Genomic DNA, 19,488 nt, shown 5'->3' with positions numbered 1-19,488 from the left:
TTGTACAGCCATTTTCCTCTTTATCCCACTTTTAATTTGTTTGTTAATCCATTTGGGATCATGTTTGTTTAGTCTGAGCGTGTTGGTTTTACCAGATGGGAGATTCCTTCTTCCATTCTTCTTTAATACACGTGGAAGTCTTTTGTAGGCACTAGAAGTACCTCCATCAGCTGTTCGTTCTCCTTTAAATATATTAATATTTTTTCGTCTATATATTTGTAGTCATCTTTTTAAAATTCTCTAATTTCTAGTCAAGCATGAGTCTTAATTTTTTACCCATATCTTTGTTCTTTAATACTGGCTGGAGTTGCAAGATAAGTATCCTTATATTCATTGGATCAATTTCCATGATATTCAAGAACTATTATGTTAGTTAGTGGACTATTAAAATGAAGCGTCCTGGGTGAGTCGGTAGGAGACGCTGTTGTTTGGCGTCTACGTTGATCTATTTGTTGGACGGGGGGATTTGGCGCGGACTGGGAGGGTACAACTGCTGTAGGCTTGGTGATTATAGCGGGGGACGCCAATCCGATCTAATCCTGTCCGGTCTTTCCCGACCGGTCTTCGCAGTGCCGGTCAAGTGATTTTGTGTGTGACGATTCGGCACCGGAGTGCAGGTACCTGCACTTTACACTGATCTCAGCTAGTCTGCGGGGGAAGGTATGTTTACGGTGTATTGTGGATGTACGAGAGGAAGCCAGAGTAGGTGAGCAAGCGCTGATTTGCGGAAACGGGATCAAAGATTACTGTCTGAGCAGGGACAACATCTGCAGAAACGCCACAGCTGTCAGCTGGGATGCTTTGTGGGCAGATGTGCGAAGTGCAACAATAACTACGCTTTTCCTGTGTTATTTATTGTGGGGAGGTAGCAATTTGCCTTCAATTGTGTTTACATAGCTAGAAGAGGCGAAATGTGGCTGGTCTTTAAATCTACGATTTCCAGGAGGGAACCAACCACATTTTCAAAATCGCAGTTGATTTTCTCCAAATATTGGAACATTGTGTGGGTTTCAAGAGGGACAAACAGAAGAGCATGAAGAAAAATCTATTAGTGATTATCATTTTGGTTCTACTCGATATTGGAGGGAAAATATCAGTAACAGGCTCGTCAATAAGTGCTCAGTTTATTTATTAGATAAATTCATCACATTCCATTGCACAACTTTATGGAGTTTTGACTGTGAGCTTCTACCTCAATAACGTATTCTCTTTTGTTACAGAAGTACAACGTTGTTTTAAGAGCTCGAGGCTATTCTTCGCCAATAAAAATCCTTTCCACTGTTCATGGTAAGTTGTTTCTTGTTGCTCAAGTGTGGAATTATTTGTACATTAACTGCGTCTTGTATTTCACGTGAAACTAAGTGTAATATTTGTGAGCGATTGAGATATAAAAGGGCCAAATTATCGAATACTTTCATCAGCAACTCTTACCATGCGTTCTTGGTTTGGTACAGCTTCCAATTTCAGTACAGCATACCTTTCATTCTGGCAGTTGTCGGTCATGGTCTGTTTGGTGTATACTGTAGCTTCAAACACAATGTGCTGTTTATTTAATCATTTCGTTCTGCTCTAAGCAATGGTAAGGTAGATAATAAGGGAGTTATTTTGGCAAGGCAATAATGTAACAGTTTTATAGTGCTAGGGTAGGGGTAAATGTGAGCATGCTTAATTTTAGTATTTTAATATGTTAAATACAGCAAAGCTAAATCCTTAACTGTGTAGCTGTAGTGAATCAATGAAATGTTGAAATAAAATTCTCAAGTGAGATAATTTCCTCAGCTACATTAAAGGTAGAGCAATTTTTAATTTCAGAAGATGTATATATTATAACACAAATATTTGCAATGTGGTTTTCTGACTTGCTAATCTCTTTAGTTGAACATTGGTGTTGGTAGTAGCCTTAATTGATACTGTTGAAATGTCATAGACTATACAATTGCATATTTTTCTATTTGCAAGTCTCATGAACTGTTTCGAAAGATATGACTAAATGAAAATATAGTATTTCTTTAAACTTCTCGAGATTCTGTTCACCAATATCGGCACATGAACAATGATACATGCAAATCAAAAGTAACTTATTTTATGAAACTCTCTTATTGACTTCTAAGAGCGAGGAGCGTGCTGAGTGCTTTCAGAAGCTTATCTTTCAAAAGGATTTCAGATCCATTTAAACCCTGGGCCACACAGTGGCTCAGAAGGTTGGAGCTCCAATGATCCATGCTACAGAATGACATGATGTAGTTTGTGCCTGTCTTTTCCACACAGAGACGGCAGGAAATTAGAGGGTGAGTCACTTTAGGCCACACTCATACACACCATAGCACCTAGATACAGGAAAGCATTGTCAGAGGCCAGAAGCAAGTTACATACCCACCCACTTGGCTGGGGGATATGTTGAATAGAGTAGGAGACACAGAGAAGGGAAGAAAATAAAGAAATAATTTTAAAAATCTGACAGCAGATATGGATTTTCATTCTGGGAAGCAAACTCCTTTGGAAAAGATGTATAAACAGTTTTATGCATTAGTACAAGCATGTCTCCTCCATCCTCTCCACCCTCACCTCTACCAACAGCTCATAGACTTCTTTGTCACCAAGATAGAGAACATATGTTCAGCTGCATCTGCTGTTCACCCCCCTTCCCCCTGCCACCAAGCCAAACCTGCCCCAGCTCTTTTTGACCCTAGTCTAAATCCCCTTGTAGTCTAATTTAACTCCCATCTGCACCTTTTACCTCTTCGAGCTTATCTCATCCATGAGACCCACATCCTGTTCCTTCAATCCCAATCCTAATAAACTGGGACCACCCATCTTTCTTTCCGAGCCCCCATGCTAGCTGACATTATAAATGGTTCCCTACTATCCCCCCTACTGCCAACATCATCCTGCCTCTACAAAAAAATCCTCCCTCACCTCTCTGTCTTTGCAAACTATTGCCCCCACCTACAATCTCTATTTCCTCTCCAAAGACCTTGAACGTTTTGCTGCCTCCCAGATCCATGCCCGTGTCTCCAGCAACTTCCTGTTTGAATCTCCACAAACGGATCCCACAGTGCCATAAAGTGACATTAAATATGTGGTGCATGGAGATAAAATACTTAAAATGCTTGTAGATTTATTGTATTTCATGATTTGTGTGACATCTGCTAGTAATTAGTCAGAAATTGCTGCAGAATACTTATGAAAGTTACTTATTTTATGAATTGTTCTGGCATTCATCTTTAGTTAGGAATATTGTTTAATGATAGAAGGTAGAGACTTCAATTGAAAAGAACTTGTATCTTTTATAAATGGCTGCACATTCTGATGCTTTGATGTAGACCTTTTGAAAATGGTTGCACATTCTGGTTATCTGGTGTAGGTATTTTGAAAATAGCTGCAAATTCTGATTTGCTGATGTGGTGAGAGTGTAATTTTTTTTTGTTGCTATTTTTATTGGTTATTCAAGTAAGTTAGAAGTATATTAAAAACTCAATCCAAACACAGATTAACCCATATTAAACACAGCACAGTAAAACAAAAATGGATTTAACATTTTAGTTAATCTGAAGCATTGGAGGGAAGATCTGTTAACACTCATTTTATTAAAGGTTCCTTTTAAAAAGACTACATCTTCCATCAAACTGGACTCCAACTGTACTCCGATAATAAATGGGAATCAGAGTCTGCAACCATTAGAATTTAATTTTACCTTAAACTAAACCTATTATTAATTGATTATTCTAAATGCAAAGTAAACATCAGAAACCCAAAAGTACCTCTTGCATTTACTGTTTGGTACATTTTACGGCATATAAAGGAGAATTTTCTGTCTTGCATTATGTCTAGAGAGGTTCCACTGGTCCCCTATACTCAGTTATCCCAAACAGAACTTGGTTGATTGGGGTGGGATAGCAGGAAGGCACAGTAGATATTAGGTTTGTGGTCAGATAGCAAGTAGAATGTGTTGTCTGCATGAATCTGAGTAAGCATCTCACTGAGGCTGTATGTAGAAGTAGAATACATTTAGATACTCCTAGAACCCTGTTCTAGATTTACAGATTCAAATATCACAAGTTGGAATGTATTGAAGAAGGGATAGTTCTTAAACTCTTCAAATTGGGTCCTGGCCTCAGATAAGGGTAGCTTTCTCTGTTGACAAGCCAGCGTATTGTTTACATACTTTGATTATGAACAAACTTACCGGCCATCAATTTGGAACTGTCCCCTTGTATGCAGAAGGCCAAATACAGCGATGACCATTACTTGATGAACCAGTATTGTTCCACCACGCATTAGGCTTTGGGAAACCTGTGACTTACCCACTGGTGGCTTTCAGTACAATTTCTCCAAATTAGCCTGGAACCACTATCGTCAATTTGTGATATATCTGCCTTTGTTGGCTCCATTGGTGCTAACTTTTTATACCATCTACATAATGTATTAAAAATATTACGACTGTGTGCACTTTCTGTCAATGAATCCTTACTTCCTGTTGTCATGTTTTTGTCACACTGTAGTGTAAACTTTTCCCGTTATAAATTCCTATGTGCACATTTATAATGCAAACTGCCTATGTAAACGGTTCATGCTGTAATTGCACCCTTCCATCAGTGGTGACTCTTTAGTACCTCAGTTTTCGCCTCCCAGCCCCTCAACCAGTTCTGCAGAGAAATTGTGATATGCCAACCAACTCTATTTCTCCGCTTCCCAAATTGCTATCACTTTTGCAATTTAACTGTAAATAATATAAAGTCAATGTATCATGTAAAAATAAGGATAGAATGGGGACTGGATTACATATGCACGTCCGGTTCCAAGTATTCTGTCACAGCCTGTGACACACACAATAGCCCCTATTTTATAATATCATCCTGTGGTTGCACATTCTGGACACTGGGTTCCCATAAATCGCTCAAAATGCCTTCAACTTGTTTTGTTTTCATCAGCCGTGTGCTTAGTAACTAAAATGTCTAATGTGCAGAATAAGGATTTAAACAAAATAAAAATTCAAGAGCTTACATAATTCATAATAACATGATTATATTTATCTATTGAATTGTCTTTTGTGGCTTTTAATGCCTTTATTTAAAGTTTTTACTTGAAAGCCTCAGACTCTCTAAGGTCTCAGTTTGGAGTTGATTTTGTTGCCCAGAACTGTGACTCTATGATCTCTGATTGAATTTTGCTGTCTGAACATATGCACTGTACCTAAATTCCCAGGATGCATTAATATTGTTCAGCCAGCTGAAAAACAAACTTGAATTTTCAAGCCAATTTAATGATCTCATATGTGTATTGTCCACAGTTAGAAAAGGTAATTGCTCATGGCTTACACCTGTGAGACACAGAGAGAGAAAGGCAGACAGTTCTTCCTTATTCTAATTTGATTTCTTTTTTTAAATAAAAGTTGAATTTTGTAAGCACGTAAAGCCTTTTTGAAGGAGATAGGAAAGGAGAGTGGGACTGGCAGGAGAAGAGGGAAACAGGTTGGGAAACAGATTAAGGGTGAGGGGGCTTTTGGTCTCACACCACCTGCCCTTGGTGGGAGTGAGTAGCAGCTGGGGAGGAGTCGATGGAGGGTTAAAGGCAAAGTGAGTGACAAAGCAAGTGGAGGGGAGGGTACAGGGCAGTTTGAAGGGGAGGAAGTAGTGGTAGTGATGGGAGAGAGGGATAGAGTAGTGGGAAGGTGAAGGAATAGAAGACATGATGGGAATGAGGGGAAGCATATGTAATTGGACAAGGGGTTGGGTAGGGTGCTGCTGAGGCTTTCTTATACCCCCCACGTCAACTGCAGCCTATTGGTAGCTCATTTTTCTGCTACACCATGCCACGCCTCACTATGCCACCCCAGCGCCTTCCGCGCAATAGGAGAGAAGAAGAAAAAGAGAGTGAAGAAAATAGAAAGGTTGGGGAGGAAGAAGCAGAAGGGAAGGAAAGAGAAGCAGAAGAGGAGAGATAAATAGAAACATCAAATAAAGATAATAGGGCCAGTGAGAGACAGCCCATATTCCCTAATTTACCATGTGCAAAACAGGAGAGATTGACTAGTATCTTTATAAATAAACATTGGAGCTCTGATTTTCTGAAACTTTGCTCACAGCACAGCGCTGTTCTGGTTGTGGGTGCAGATCATGAAATCTGCCCCCTGACCCCACATGCCCAATTTGTATCATACCCGATTTTCATAACTGGCAATTTCAAGTGAGAAAATGAGGCCATGCTATTAGTATGCATAGGTCATATTACGATATTTAAGTGATGTTATAAAAAAAAGGGCCCCCTATGAAATCTCCCAGCTTCGGGCAAGGCTCTCTCCACAGTATGCAGCTCATCCATATGACATGGACACATGGGGAGTCCTAGGACATGGCGCCTGCTCAAACTAGGCTTCTTAAAGGGAGATGGGTGGTTTCCGTTGATGGTAAAAGTGTTTGCATTTTTCAATTTTTCATGTATTAGTTGGTTTTGCTGGGTATTCTGCCATTTTTGCTTTTATGATGGATTTTCCTGCTTTCATTATTATTGGTTGCTGCTGCCATTTAAACTGTATTGTAGAAAATGATGAGGCATTTAGTTGGGGTTGAAAACAGGCAACATGATTTAGATGAGGAAGTGGAATTCATGAGGATCCCAAAATGCAGATGCAATGAAACATCTGTACCCAACTGGTTCACTAAGGTCTTTCAGGGAAGGGAACCCACCACCTTTACCTGGTCTAACCTACATGTGACTTTAGTCCCACACTATGTGGCTGATTCATAAAACACTCAGGGAAATTGGGTAGGGTAATAAATATTGACTTGCCAGTTTCACCCGTATCCCAAATACAAATAAAAAAACACGTTTCACCATCCTGGGAATTGCATTTATAGACCCTTCCACTTCAATCTGGTCATGTCAGAGGAGATTTATCTTTACTGCCTCCACTTCACAAGAGTTGTAGCATCTGCTATCGGACAATCGAAAGGCATCATCTGGAATGGGGATGGTTCATCCCATAGAAGGGAAGATGACCACAACACGAGGCATCCATGGCACGGTATCCTGCCAACCCACCAGACAGTCCATAGCACAGACCAGTATCAAGCAAGTGGCAAACCTTAAGTTTGCAGGGTGCAATGCTCTCATCATTTTCCTTGTGAAAAGGAGGCATCAACCTAACAGCACACACATCTTTCACTGGGTGTCACAGTTCCCTTGAGCGCAGGATATTGCAGGTGGCTTCCTTATGGGCATAAGGTCTCTTTGCACCAACTCCATGAACTACATGAACAGATAAGGTTTGCACTCCATTATTGTGCTCATGGTATTTGACCTCAAAAAAGTTATTATGAACTTCTGTAGCCATCACCCAGGGAGCAGTTATGATGCCTTCATTGTGTGGCAGTCCACAGTGCCCATATTATTTGAAGGAGAAGCAACATGGGGTTGTTGACTCCTTGGATAACATGGCTATCTTCTGCATCCATTGCTGCTGGCCCCACTGCAAAACTCTAATGGCAGAGGAGCATCTTAGTCTGGACACTTCAGCAACTGTTTGCTGTTCCTTAGCTGCTCCTTCTATTTTCAAGAACACTGTGCCATGCAGCTTAGTCACAATGAAAGAGTATATGTAAAAGGGCAATGGTCGTGTACAGTGCTTGAAATGGTATCCCCCCACCCCCAGGGCATGGGAGTTCCCAAATTAAGCTTGTGCCATAGTTAATGGGCCCTGCAAGAAATGTGAGCCAAATCATGGAGTGTAGCTTTTCTCCTAATAACAGCCAATTTCTTCCTTATTTGTAGCCAGGAATGAGGGACCAAGGTGACTGCACTGACTCAGCAGGCAGTCTCCATCCACCCAGCTTGTGCCTGTGCTTTTGTACTGGATGGTGGTTTACATTGAAACGATTTATCACCATCAGCACATACCCCTATAATTTATAAAGCGCAAGTGTATAACATCAAATGTACATTTTCTACAACTACACAAGTTGCAGAACTCAATATAAAACACCGTGTCATCTGATTAAGAGTGGTTAATACCATGGGGGGTCCACTGGTAAGACATAAAAAAATACAATCTGCCAGATCCTGAAATCATAATAGCCACAAACAGGTAGAAGAAATCTTCAGAGAACTGTAGAAAATTCAGTATTTCTCCAAAATTTCTGCACACGCATACAATTCAAAATTGTTCGGGGGGGGGGGGGGGCGGTTGCGGGTGGGGGGGAAGGAATAACGCCCACTTAATTTCCGCACATCAGCATAGCAATAAGGAAGTCATTCATCTTGTGTACAGGCTAATCCATGTAATATGCAACCTACTCAATATTTCCAAGTAAGTATAAAATAAGTGAGGACCACATGCCACTCTTAAACGTGGTCCACATGTGTACCTCTATGTTAATTAATTTCTATACAAATGTTATAAACTTGGAACTAATCTGCATGGCTCAGGACAAAGCTAAAACCTATTCTTTTTGTTCAAGTTTTGAATGGTTGGCTTCATGACGTGGTAGGATGATTGTCCACTTCACTGAATTTACATCTCCATCACACTGCTGAATAGAGGTTTCAACCAGTCCTCGTAGAAGGCAGGGAAAACAATCAGAAGCAGGGGCATGCCTGGACCACTCCCATGTTCCCCCGAGGGGCTGGATTAAAAGCAGCATTGGCAATAGTGTTGGGACAGAGAAGGCACTTTTTCTCTCAGGTTATGATGATCCATGATAATAATGGAGGGAATAAAGAGTAAAAGAATGTAATATACCTGCATTAGATTACAACTACTTTCAGTTCCTGGTGAAAGCAAACTAAATGGCATAACATTTTACAATGCAAGTTAAAGGGAAGTGTTATTTTTGAGAGGACAATTTTAAACTTCCCAGATCCAATATATAACTGATTTATTAATGCCTTACAATTCCTTAACACATAAGGGGAATAATGCTTTATACTACAGGGTGGTCTTGCCAACAAGAGGGACAAGAACAAGGGGCTCGATTTTAGGACGTCCGAGCGGGTGGGTTCGTGGCCGGGGGGGCTGTGAAAATCGGGGATTCCCGGGGTGGGTCCAGAGCCCGGCTACAACCCGCCCACTTCCGGGTTCCCCAGTGACGCGCTGACATGCACGCGCAGCCCCCGCATGCGGGACTCCCGCCGGCAATTAAAGCCGGCGGCATCCCACTTAAACCAATTAATTTGATAGTTCAGGTCGTTAGCAGACCTGATTTGTAGGATATTTTAGGAGGGATAGGATTTTCATTTAAACTGAGAGTGTTTCCCCTACAGGGGGAACACTCCCAGTTGAAATGGACGTGTTGCAGCCACCAGCCTGTGGCAGCTGCAAAGGTCCATTTGACAGGTGGCTGGGGGAGACCCTCACTCATTGCAGGAGGCCACTCTGTCACTTTGGACAAAGTTTGGCCTCCACCACCCTCCTCCTAACAATAAAATTCACAAACTTGCAACCTCAACCCCCGTGTGCAGACAAATTTACTTACCTTACGGACCCCCTCAAACGTACATCATCCGGATGGGGGCCGCCGTAGTTGCAGTCATGACCTCCTCAGAGGGTGAACAGCATCACCAGCCTCGCCGGCCAAGCCGTCCACCTCTGACACATGGAGCTCCACAACACAGTGCTGTGACACATCCACCTGCACAGCAGGAGGGAGGGCAACGGCAGAGAGAGATGCATCATAGAAGGCACTACCTTCACCACATGGTCTACAGACCAAGGCTCAGCTTCCTGGACCTCTCTGAGCAGCAGTGCACACAGAGGCTCAGAGTCACTCGACATGTGGCCATACACATCTGCAGCCTACTTCATGCTGAGCTGCTCCTGGTTGGCCTGAGCACCATCTTCTTACCTGTCGCTGTCAAAGTCACTACTGCCCTCAACAACTTCTCCTCCGCATCCTTTCAGTGTGCCACCGGGGACGTCACCAGCGTCTCTCTGACATCTGCACAAAAGAGCCCTGCAAATACACCAACACCCACTCTGCAGTGACACAATGGGTGGCATCAGTTGTGGGTCTTCATGGTGATCCTCAGGAGAAGATTTGCAAAGACGTGGCAGTAGTGGTGCCAATATAATATGTAATGTGAGTTGATCAGAAATCAAATATAAGTAAAAACCATGACAAACCCTCAAACACCTTTGTGCATCCCCTTCATGCTCATGGCACGTTTGTCTTTCGCTTCCTACTACACATATGTGATGCATGCCCTGTGGCTGCAGCACAGGTAGTCGTAGGTTGGGTGAGGCTGACCGTGAAAGAGGTGTATGAGAGGGTGAGTATGAGATAGAGCCATGAGATTGTTTGAGGATTGGGTCGAGTGGTGGTGGGATGAGTACTGGTGAGGTAAGTGCAGGTAAGATGAGGATGAGCTTTGAGTGGATGTGAGGAGTGATGTGATAGAGTAGTGTTGGCAGTGCAGAAGGAGATGTGGAGTGGGGGCAGTGATGTGGCAGACGGAGTGAAGGGGAACGAGTAAGTGTACTCACTTTGGCTGACCTACTTAAGTCATTGAAGCACCTCCTGCACTGTATGCAGGTGCGTGATATGTTGGTGGTGCTGGTGACCCCTTTTGCCACCTCGAGCCAGGCCATCGTGGTGACAGAGGCAGGCCACTTCCTCCCGTGGGCCGGGGAGAAGATCTCTGTCCTCCCCCTCCTCCTCACCCCATCCAGTAGGACTTGGAATGAGGTATCATCAAACCTGGGAGCAACCTTCCCCCTGGGCTGCTCCATGCTGTAATTTTGCCTATTTTCTGCAGCATCAGTCAGTGGAGGGTTCCTCCAGCTGACAGCCTATGATGCGGGTGCGCAGTCCGCCCGCTGCGCAGCTTTCCAGCGCAAAACCCGGAAGCCAAGGTAAGTAGCTTCAATTAGGCTTCAATCGCGTGCGGAGCACCCCGAATTCACTGGGCGCGTTACCCATGCACCCAGTCGACCCCCCGCTGCCAAGCCGCCTCCCTCCTAATATCGAGCCCAAGGTGACAGTTGTGAAAAAAACATGGCTGCCATCAGAGTACCTGCCTCTTGCTGCTGCTTTTGACCTGGCCACCTTTCAAGTAATTTCAACAGGTTGGCATTGGGTTCGTTCAAAAAAAGTTGCTGAATAATGAAAACAAAAATTGAAAAAAAAATACCAATGGCAGCCAATTTGAGTGTAGACCTGCCAGCTGGTAGAGTTTTGTTTATACTGAATTTGATAAATTCAACAAATCACCCATCTTTTCCTCTTCTTTTGATCAAGCTCTTCTTTACCACTGTAAACAAGGTGTAAGGAGAACTCCGGCTCCACGTGTAAGAAATTAACTATAGCCCAGTCACAGGATCAAGTTTGCACTGTGGCGATTCTGGTATATCTTCCATTACAACGTGCTGTCTAAACCTCCTCTCTCCTTTTATACTCCACTCTTGGTATGTTTTATACCTAGAATTCATGGCCTCGATTTTAACCCACCCCTCCTCAATGGGCAGGAAAAGGTCGGGCGAGGGGTTAAAATCCTAAAAGTTGAGATCCCGCCGCCAAGCCGTTAAGTTCCTGGCTGCTGTAATATTTACAGCGACAATTCGTGCCCTGGATGAGGCTAAAAGCAAGCGGGGCCCTGCTTAAGATGATGTCATCAGTGCCGTTACATAATTTTAAGGTCCACGCAGGAGGAGTCCCACACTGTTTGCTGCCCGGCAGCAGCAACAAGGCAGGAGGAGCTGACTGACCGGAAGAGTTTAAAACTTACCCGTGCCTCATTTGGTCAGTCAGCTCCTCCCACCCCCATGTCTGACCCCCCCCCCCCCCCCCGATGATCTCCGACCCCCCCATGATCTCCGACCCCCCCACGATCTCCGACCCCCCCCACGATCTCCAACCCCCCCCACGATCTCCGACACCCCCACGATCTTCAACCCCCCCCCCACGGCCTCTGACTCTCATGCCCCCACAACCCCCGTGGGACCTCCGACCCCCACCCCATGACCTCTGACCCACCGATGACCGCCCATGTCTGACCCTCCCCCCCCCCCCCATGTCCGACCCTCCCCCATGTCCGACCCTCCACGCCACGATCTCCGATCCCCCACCACGATCTCCGACCCCCCATGACTGAGTGCCCCCGATGACCGACCCCCCCCCCCCCCCCAGATGAGCCCCAACCCCGATGACTGACCCCGATGACCGACCCCCCCCCTCCCCCCAGATGAGCCCCAACCCCGGTGACTGCCCCCGATGACCACTGACCCCGGCCCTCCCGATGTCCTCACCCCACCCCCATTTACCTGCTGGCATTCATCCCTGGCTGCTCTCACGTCCATCTGTCGACCAGCTTGTCAATCTGGCTGGTCTGTCGAACAGGAAACATACAAAAAAAATGAAAGATGTCTTTACGTCAAAATCGTAAGCTCATTCAGGTTTCCCGTCAGGAATTCCCCTCCCCCCCGCCCTCTTCCCGGCTTCCAGTTACAATTTACCCTACAGTTTCACAATACATGCTTCTAGCTGTAACCAGATCATTTTAAATCTAGCAGAGTTATTCCAGTGTATATCATTTACATGTAATTGGAATTTCCCATTTTATATTTGTAAACAGCAAGAATATTTTATGACAAGCATTTCTTATCACAGCAGAGCAAGTGCCAATAAAATTCTTACATCTGTGCTACAAGGGCATTCTAATCCTTTCATGTCATGATATGGCTCTCATCTTCAGTTCATCGTTGAAGGTTATTGTAATTAAGATGAATTTTGCGAATTGGTTTAAATCTGGGATTTCGTTATGATGGTTTTATGCATTATCACTTAACTCTGTGCTCTGGATGTATTACTGCACCAGAAATATGGAAGGGCCACATATGGACACTTATCAATTTACCTGGTGCTCTTCTGTAGTTACTGTTGGGTGCAGACAAGTACATTCAATTTTACTGTATGTATGCTGATCCAGATGGTGTTGTGATAATAAGTTTGCAAGTATAACTCATCATTCAAGCAGTTCACTTCTGTGTTGAAAATAAAACCCCATGTGCTTTAAATACAGTCTGTTTTGAATGCTCTTTGTTTTAGGTTTTGACTGTACAGATGATTGCACTACTTCATAATAATAGGGATCTGACATTTTACAAAATCAGGGTGTAAACAGAGTTTGAAATTCTTATTTTTATATGCCCCAAAGTGGGCAAATAATCTGTAGAATACAAAAATAAAGTGAGATGATTTTCCTGATGTTGAAAAAATCTTTACCTGTTGGCCCCGAGGAAAGAATTGCTCTGGTTGCTCCATGTTCTGAAATTGTTAAACGTGCTCTATATAAATGGATTTACAATTTTGTTTCACATAGCACACAGTGGAAATCTTCTCTCCAAGTTTTTTTTTCAAGTGAGATATTGGAGACTTGGTAGAAAACACTAATGTTTTTTCCAGTAGTCCAAGTAAAGTTATGCTAAACCTTTGTGAATCATTGGTTAGGGCTCAGCTAAAGTATTGTGTCCAATTCTGGGCACCACACTTTCGGAAGCATTTGGAGCCTTGGAGAGGGTGCAGTGGAGATTTACCAGAATGATACCAGGGATGAGGGACTTCAGTTATGTGGAGAGATTAGAGAAGTTGGGATTGCTCTCCTTAGAGCAGAGACGATTAAGGGGAAATTTAATAGAGCTGTTCAAAATTATGAGGGGTTTTGATAGAATAAGTAAGGAGCAACAGTTTCCACTGGTGGGTGGGTCGGTAACCAGAGAACGCAGAATTAAGATAATTGGCAAAAGAATCAGAGGAGAGATGAGGAGAATTTTTTTACGCAGTGAGTTGTTATGATCTGGAACGCACTGCCTGAAAGGGTGGTCGAAGCAGATTCAGTAGTAACTTTCAAAAGGGAATTGGATTTATACTTGAAAAGGAAAAATTCGCAGGGCTATGGAGAAAGAGCAGGGGAGTGGGACTAATTGGATAGCTCTTTCAAGGAACTGGCACAGGCACGATGGGCCGAGCGGCCTCCTTCTGTGCTCTATGATTCTATGAGCTTCTTCATCCTAAGCCATTTTGGGCAGAAAATATTTTCTGTACTGTGTCTGAAGTCACCAATTTACCCACATATTTTGCAGTACATTCAAATCAATGTAGAAGCAACACAATTTTCTGATATGACCGCAGGCTTCCACCAGGTGTTGAATTAAGATTATAAAAATCAGTCATATGTTGACCGGAGGTCACCAGTTACAGTTATTGGCTTAGTACAAAGAGGAGAAGAGTCAATTCTCTCTTAACTCTCAATTCGCTTTATTCACGCCGTTAGATCATATACACATGGCTTATACGTCTGGTTAGATATAGACATGCAGTTTGCACCAGGTTATACAGTTTTATACCCAAACTAGGATCCAAACGCACACCCACGAGGTTTCTCTGACACTCCCTGAGTGGTCACAGAATATAAAGGATAATACCAGAAAAGGAGAGCTGACGCTGGCCAGGCATTCCGTTCTCTCTCTCTCTCTCAACGTCGTCTCTACGTCCCTACGTAGGTTCTTCCACTTCCGCGATGGTTGGTCTCCGGAGTCTTCGCTCTAGCTCCACGCCCCAGATTCTTCATTCTTATTCCGAATCTTATCTCTTCAAGCTGTGCTGTCTCTCTCTCCCTTTGGCTTAGGCTCGCTTGCCTAGTCTGTGTCTTCTCCTCATTGGCTCTGTCCCAAGGACTTGGGTAGCATTACCTCATTACTCCTTTTCTAAATAAGGACTTGTGTCTTATCACATCTCCTTTGTCTTTCACAAAACTTAGCTAATTCAAACCGGTTCCAGCCAGCTCAGGCCAGCGACTGAACTCAGGTTACTTCAGTTCAAAAGTTGCTTTTGCCTGTGTATCAGCAGTTTGGAATAAAACCAGTAGTTTCTGCAGCCCCTGGCCAACACTTAGAATCATAGTCATGGAATATCTTCTAAAGAAAACGTCAGAACGGGTCAGAGTGCGGAGGAGTTGGTAATTTAGAAGAAGACATTTTGCAGGTGAAAGGATTTTTAGGAAAAGTATGAATTGTTTTACTTTTTCTGAATATGGATTGTTCAGGCTGAGTAGAGATCTGTGAATTCATTGCTTAGGAAATGGACAATGTCTCTGCAAATCCCACCGTTTGTCTTGCAACATGAAATTTACAGCAGTCCTAATTTATTTTTGCCATGAGTCCTTTTAAGCTTCTGGAGAGATTATGCTGGCTTTGCACATACACAGTTCAATGTCAAACAATATACAGGAGGTTATCAAAGCTATGATGGTGCATTCATTGTCTGCACATTTTTCCAGCGAAAGGCAGTAGAATTCTGCACATTAGCAGAGTTCCAAGCAATGTAGTCAACTGTACTCATGTCGTGATACACGCCACCTCTAAAACCCAAGTGGTGTGTGTGCGTGAAAATTGCTTCTACTCCCTTAACAAGCAGGTGATTTGAGATGCACACAATATTAATATACTGATATAGTTAAATTCTGTTGTTCCATTCATGATCCTTTAATTATTAATTATTCATGAATGCGAACGTTAATCAACAACACCACTAACAACTTGCATTTATATAGCACCTTTAACATAGTAAAAAGAATTCTACTGCCTTGACAGTTGTTTCTGTTTCTCTGGAAAAATGCGCTTCACTGGACAAAATTTAACACTGGGCCACATAAATAGATATTAGGACGGGTGACCAAAAACTCGGTCAAAGAGGTAAGTTTTAAGGAGCGACTTAAAGGAGGAGAGAGAGGTAGAGAGGCGAAGACATATAGAGACCGAGAGGTAATACAGATTTAATCCACAGGGGTGATGGGTGAATGAAGAGGATAACCGACTGTCACAATGGCTGTTGGGAGACCAAGGATTGAATGGGTACCTCTGTGAATTTCACAGAATGCTGCTGAGCATAATTAGAAGCATGGGTATAAAATCACACAGCCCTCTATTGCATCTACTTTTAGAATGTTGAAACAAAAATGGGAATGTTTTGAGCACTTTCACTGTTGCTTAGTTTATGACCTAATAAAGTTCTGAAACATTTTTGTAATTTGATGAATGCTGCATAATCTTGCAATATAGAAGTGACTGTGGCTGCAAATTAACAAGAGACATATGCATGCAGTAGAATTCAAGCAACAGAACTTCAGCCTGCTCCAGAGGGTAAAATTGTGGCACTGGCTGGGGAAAAGTATAAACAAATTACAGAAAACCACTTTAGTGGAATATATTAATTCAATAAGGGCAATAAACTACCCTTTTTCAGGCATATATTGTTCCTGATATATGGTGATATTGAGTAAATGTTTCTTACAATATATTTATTTTGAATTATGTGGAATAACCACATATTATGGTAATCATATCAACGCAATGTCCAAATAACCTATACGACAAAGCAATTATTTCATACATTTCATTTAGTTTGCATATTCTGTACATTTTGAAGTTTTAGAGAACAGGTGATGATTGAAGCAAATACGAGAAATGAAGTGCTAAATCACGTTTCCAAATGTATGAAATGTGTGTGTGTGCCTATTCTTTGTATCAAAGTATTTTCCCAGTAAACTTAGAACTTTTGTTCAGCAAGTGGCCGCAGTAGAGGATAGTGACCCTGATGAACCCCTGTCATATCACCACCAGCTGAAGAATGAATTATATCAATAGGTGGATGATCAGTTTGCTGGCTGTGAAAATGGATGCAACAGCAACATTGAGTTGATATTTGTCTTAAACCATCTGTATGCAGACCTCATTATTTACTATTTATGCTTCCATGGATATAATGCTTGAGTTAACCGTTGCTGATGACAAACGGTCCACATGAATTTCATCATTCTGCTTGTGAAATCCCACTATTTGTTCCATTATGCTGAACTCAGTCTGAATGGTATCTTTAATTCTTGACAAACCTTTCCTTATTGTTGACTGTCAGCAAGCCCTTCTCTAGAGCTGATGCCAAGTCACTCACTCGATGATGACAGAGAACTCTTCAGAAGCTATTATGTTGCATGAGTTATCATTTATAGTGGACTCCACAAACCTTTTTATCCAATACCTCATTCAGATCTTTCAAAATTCTGGCAAATATCCTATTGATGCAACAATACTCTTGTTTTTGAGGCATGCCTACCAACATCTGTATACACATTATCGTGTTCTGGTGCCTGGTATCTATGCTGCTGGTGATCGTAACTCACCTCCTTCAGCTGATGGTCCCAATGCTTCTGTGCCAGTTAAACGCTCTCATTTAGGAGCTCTAATCAGTATTTGTGGGGAAGGTGAAATTGTCTGACTCACTGCGAGCAATGCCATGGGAGTTCGACTAGTTTTTGATTAAAAATCTTGGCCCAGAAATTCAACATGGTGAATTGCACCAAATTTACACCAATGAGTCTGGACTTGCACCCACTGATACTCTGCAGAGCTCAATTTGCCATACTTTCTCTTGTGAAAATCCAATGTGAAATGGGGTGCTTGTAAATTAGTATGCAGCCTTTAAAAAGCCAAGTCTGTCTGAAGATTGCAGCACTAGGCTGGGAGAACAGCAAGTAAATAGGGATGTACTTGGCTCAGTAAGTTGACTGCATTGAAGGGCGCATATAATTTTATCCCACTTTTCACAAGGATCTGGCAGCGACAGCGAAAGAAGGACAAGAGCATTGCAAAGATGAACAAAAGAAGAGCACACAATTTCAATGAAATGGACCTCCAAACGCTCTTGAGGGGATTCAGCAAAGGAGAGAGAGACTGCTGGGTGTCCATGAGAGGAAACCACAAAAAGAAGTCTTTTGCCATGTGAAGGTGATTCTGGCACTGAGTGCCAACTCTCACATCTAGAACTGCAAACCAGCATAGGAAGAATTCAGTGACCTGACAGGGGCAGTCAAGGATCACACCAGCTACTCTCTCTTTTCTTCCATGGGCACCCAGCATATTTTACCCTCTAAAATTAAGTGCTACACAACAAATCCTTCACACTGCAATCTGGGTAAGGGGGACATAATTTGAAATCTTCCAGTATGTGTTACCATCTACTCTAACAGTGATTACTTGCATGCAGAACCTAAAAACCCCGTCTTCCACTTTAACAGGATGACAGCAGCAGAGCTCTTACATCAGCAGGCCAATTCTACCTGGGAGACCGTCTTAAATGCACCTAATTTTGTTTAGGAGAAACTCATACACAATGCTTGCGAGCGTAAGGAAACTGGAGCGGGGCAGTCGTCCTCATGAACTATGACTATGATGATGCATGGAGTATGATGATGATGATGAGGGAAAGGATGTGAAGGTCAAGCTCACTGAGTTCCTCGACCTGGATCAGCTGCCTAGGCCCTAAGCTCTGGAATTCCCTCCTCAAACCTCTCCGCTCCCTACCTCCTTTAAGTCACTTCTTAAAACCTACCTCTGTGACTACCTGTCCTAATATAAGACCATAAGAGATAGCAACAGGAGTAGACCATTCGGCCCCTCGAGCCTGCTCCACCATTTAATGAGATCATGGCTGATCTGATTTTTACCTCAACTCCACTTTCCTGCCCTTTCCCCATATCCTTTGACTCCCTTGCTAATCAAAACCTTGTCTAACTCAGCCTTGAATGTATTCAATGACTCAGCCTCCACAGCTTTTTGGGTTAAAGAATTCCAAAGATTCACGACCCTCTGGGAGAAGAAATTCCTCCTCACTTCCGTCTTAAACGGGCGACCCCTTATTCTGAGACTATGCCCCCAGTTTTAAATTTCCCCATGAGAGGTAACATCCTCTCAGCATCTACCCTATCGAGTCCCCTCAGAATCTTGTGTGTTTCAATAAGATCTCCTCTCATTCTTCTGAACTCCAATGAGTATAGACCCAACCTGTTCAATCTTTCCTCATAAGATACCCGGAATCAACCCAGTGAACCTTCTCTGAACTGCCTCCAATGCAAGTATGTCCTTCCTTAAATAAGGGCACCAGAACTGTACGCAGTACTCCAGGTGTGGTCTCATCAGTACCCTGTACAGTTGTAGCATGACTTCCCTGCTTTTATACTCCATCCCCCTGGAAATAAAGGCCAATTTTTCGTTTGCCTTCCGGATTACCTGCTGCACATGTATGTTGACTTTTTGTGTTTCATGTACGAGGACACCCAGATCCCTCAGTACCGCAGCATTTTGTAGTTTTATCTCTTTGTGTAGAGGATAGTAGTAAAAATGTCCTAAGGCGCTTCACAGGAGCATATCAGACAAAATTTGACACCTAGCTACATAAAGAGATATTAGGACAGATGACCAAAAGCTTGGTCAAAGAGGTAGGTTTTAAGAAGTGACTTAAAGGAGGTAGGGAGGTGGAGAGGCTTAGGGAGGGAATTCCAGAGCTTAGGCCTAGGCAGCTGAAGGCACGGTTGCCAATGGTGGAACAATGAAAATTGTGGATGCGCAAAAGGTGCAGCTTGAGGCCGAGATGAGCTTCCGACCCCATATCCTCTCCATCACGAAGATCGCCTACTTTCACCTCTGTAACATTGCCTGTCTCCATC

The 19,488-nt window shown here is 43.0% G+C and overlaps 1 protein-coding gene across 2 annotated transcripts in view; it reads left to right on the top strand.

Moving 5' to 3' along the window:
• Nucleotides 1-557: 557 nt before the first annotated feature.
• The window catches only part of LOC137322854 (microtubule-associated tumor suppressor candidate 2-like), a 434,152-nt gene continuing 415,221 nt past the window's right edge, over nt 558-19,488 (top strand). For both annotated transcript variants that reach the window (XM_067985994.1, XM_067985995.1), the window contains exons 1-2: nt 558-660; nt 1,221-1,287. The gene's annotated coding sequence lies outside the window, so the exon portion shown is untranslated. The remainder of the gene's footprint in view (nt 661-1,220; nt 1,288-19,488) is intronic.

Source organism: Heptranchias perlo, chromosome 6 (genome assembly GCF_035084215.1).
Source record: "Heptranchias perlo isolate sHepPer1 chromosome 6, sHepPer1.hap1, whole genome shotgun sequence".
NCBI classification, from domain to species: domain Eukaryota; kingdom Metazoa; phylum Chordata; class Chondrichthyes; order Hexanchiformes; family Hexanchidae; genus Heptranchias; species Heptranchias perlo.
Note: the sequence above shows the minus strand (reverse complement) of the source record. Positions and strands in the feature narration are given on the sequence as shown.